The following is a 3,544-nucleotide window of genomic DNA, read 5'->3' on the forward strand; positions in this document are numbered from 1 at the left end:
GCTAAGACAACCGGGGGGGGGGATTCATAATGTATACAAAATTTCATAAACGAAGGTGGCCGGGCCCAAATTTTCGGCAAAAAGGGCTAAGTTTACACTACGTATAAAAAATTTTGGCCGAAAACGGCTAAATTTTACACTACGTATAAGAAATTTCGGCCGAAAAAGGCTAAATTTTACACTATGTATAAGAAATTTTGGTCAAAAACGGCTAAATTTTACAATACGTATAAAAAATTTGGACCGAAAACGGTTACACTACGTATAATAAAGTTCGGCCGAAAGCGGCTAAATTTTACACTATGTATAAGAAAGTTTGGTCGAAAACGGCTAAATTTTACAATACGTATAAAAATTTGGGCCGAAAACGGCTAAATTTACACTACGTATAAAAAATTCCGGACGAAAACGAGTAAATTTACACTACTGCGTTAAAAAACAGGGGGGCCGGGCGGCCCCTGGCCCTAAGCAATATTCGCCGGTGCTTGAGTCATCTTTGCATTTTGAGTTTATAACAAGTTTAAGTTTAAGTTTAAGTTTCTGATGACTATGTTTATAGTTAGCCAGCAAGAAATAGGTTTTCTTTACCTTTGATGATGATGAATTTATGAGGCGGTTAGTTGTTTGCCTTCTGGTATTTATGCATGCTGAAAAAGAAGGTACATTTAATATCTGAATGATTTTTAGAGGTTGTTTCTAACTGTAAGAGTAAATCCCCAAACCGGTACCCGATAATATTTTATTATAATATGTATTGATTTGGTCTCTTTTTAACTTTTGGTTTTCTTTTATTTGCACCAGTAGTTTGCATTTTTTGATACTTGATCATTTCTTATACAAAATGCATTATATATTTTTTTATACAATTACACATGGGATGGACTGAAGAGACCTGCTTATGCATGTGTTTGGAATTTCATGTGATTTTGCTTTATTTATTCAGGATGAGAGGCTGAAGGGTTTCACATATCTTTGTGTTAAGGTATTTAGTTTTTTTAAAGCTATGGATAAATATTATCTACAAGTTTGATGATAGTTAATACATACCCATGCATGAATGTTATACTTGACAGGTTTGAATGGGTAAAATATAGGGCTATAGATGTTACAGATCAGTTTATATTACTCAATGCAACAATTTGTATATTCACATGGCCAGATTTGCTCAACCAGTAGGTAAAGCACCGGAACCAACCCGCTTCTCTGCAGTTCATATAATGATCTAGATGTAATTTGGAATGTGTAATTTAGGTCAGCTAAATGTACACCTATATGTATTCATTGTAGTTTGCTAATAATTGACTAAATGAGGACATAGTAGTAGTAATAGGACAGTAACAAAGAAATACAAAAGGAATACATTAATATTATTATTTATATTTATATTTGAGTTGAATATTTGAAAGATTAAATAAAATAATTTAAGTTAGTAGTGAAATCTTTATGACAAAGTGAAGAAAAGTGTGCTGTGATGGGACCTCTTTCGCTAAAATGAAGTTTTGAAATTATTATTTTTAAGCAACAACATGCGAGTGGCTTGCTCATGACAGCGCCGCCCTATTTGATATGTGTTGGATAAAGGTAGTAAAGCTCCAACCTGTGCATTGTCATTATAACCAACTGACCCTTAATGAAAACTAAGAAGTAGGTTATTTTACATTTTATGAAGTGTATATTTGGTGATTTGATTTTGCTATTTTCCAACCCGTTACGAAACTAAGTAGTACATTTTTTTCCATTTTATATTGTATGTATTTTGGTTTACTTGCAGATGAACCGTACTCTTTAAGTAGTTTTTCTGGGGAATATCAACACTGCTGAAAACACTCAAGGTAAGAATTTCATAATTTGTATTTAGTTGCAACTTATATCGCCTATGTCTCAGGTACATAAATATTACAGGTATGCTAATACAAAGTGATGACATTCATATGGTAGATTATGCAAAAGGTTACAGAAGATGATCTAGAATTGGGTCAATTACGTGGATAGAGAGATGAAAAGTTTTATGTCATAGAAGGGTAGTGAGAGACCCGAGAAGAAATGTCAGATTGAAGAGTAAGCAAAGGCTAGACGCTTAAGCTAAGATAAGCAAGATCTTTGTATCTGTTTCAAATTTGAATATTGTGTGTGATTGGATTATTGGAATATTAGTTTAGGCTCATAAATTTTGAGTCAAATTGCTTTTGTTCTTTTATCATTGTAAAAAGTGGCATTTTTGTTTAATCAGTTTCAAATTGATGTTTGTTAGTGCCTTGAAACTTCTATATGTGTTGCACTACACCAACGTATAAGCATGTTGATGCGCTTCAACACTACAAACACGTATAAGCATCTTGATGTGCGACAACGCGTGCGGGTCGAATTACCAGTTTATACCAATAAAATATGTACCAAAGCTTATTAATATCGGGCTGGGCCTAAGTTATAACAATTAATTACTATCGAAATCTAAACCCTAAAATTGTATATATATACCAATAGCTGCGTTTTAAGCCTTTTGGTTTTTAAGTTTCTGCCTCAGCTTTACTAATGACGGAAGAAAGTCAAATTCAACCTCTAAAACAAATTCGATTTGAAGACGAAGATGATAAAGATTGAATCAGTAAGTTATCAGATTGCTTACTTGTTATTATTTATTTATAGAAACTATAGTGATTTTTTTTGGAGAAGAGTGTTTGTTTTTTTGTTTTTTTTGGTTGAAGAGAATTTAATAGTATTATTTTAATAGCTGGATTTTCCTAAATATGGTAAAATTTTATAATTTATGTAACTTGTATAATTTGTGTAATTCGTAATATATTTAGCTTTTGTAATTTGTGTAATTATGTAATGTATGTAAGTTTTATTATTATGTTATTTGGGTAATTTGTGTTTTTTATGTAATATGTGTATTTTGGTTGTATAATTTATGTATCTTATGTAATTTATGTAATTATTAATTTATGTAATTTTGTTTATATCATGGTTGGGTAATAAACGTAATTTGGGTAATTTATGTAGATGTGATTTATATTTAATTTAACATCAGTTTAATATATTAAATTTTGTGTAAAGATGCTTGTGATATGAGATTACTATCACTTTACAACTAGTAAACGGATGTGAGGTGTAATTTGTCTACAAAACAGAGTATATAAGAAAAAGATCTCGTATCTTTTTGTTTAAGAGATTTAAATATATGTCGGAACGTTTTTTTAACAAATATATTGTTTTTTTATTATTTAAATATATTAGTCAATCTATAAGTAAATAGAATTAAGAAAATGATGTTAGTTTGTCTTTGTTATAGGTATATTTACCTTTATACCCCTTCCTTGTATATTACTATAATTTTATTTCTCGTATTACGGGATTGCTTTACATCTTTCATTTCTATTATTTATATATTTTTTTCGATTTTAACTTTATTTGTTGCAAGGAAGTTAATATACTATACTTAATGTTTGATAGTGAAAGGGTTTCACAAGTAAAAGAGATATTGTAGCTTGTTTAAAAACTATCTGTGTTTGGTGAGACCCATGACCAACTATCTGGGTTTAGT

General features: G+C 30.4%; 1 long non-coding RNA gene across 1 annotated transcript; it reads left to right on the forward strand.

Moving 5' to 3' along the window:
• Positions 1 to 489: 489 nt before the first annotated feature.
• Positions 490 to 2,263, forward strand: LOC143610598 (uncharacterized). The gene is made up of 2 exons (XR_013149617.1): positions 490 to 982; positions 1,074 to 2,263. It is a non-coding gene; the product is annotated as an uncharacterized LOC143610598 (long non-coding RNA).
• Positions 2,264 to 3,544: the final 1,281 nt, after the last annotated feature.

Source organism: Bidens hawaiensis, unplaced genomic scaffold (assembly GCF_021521415.1).
Source record: "Bidens hawaiensis isolate Kalapana, Puna unplaced genomic scaffold, B.hawaiensis_p1.1 tig00027075_1, whole genome shotgun sequence".
NCBI lineage: Eukaryota > Viridiplantae > Streptophyta > Magnoliopsida > Asterales > Asteraceae > Bidens > Bidens hawaiensis.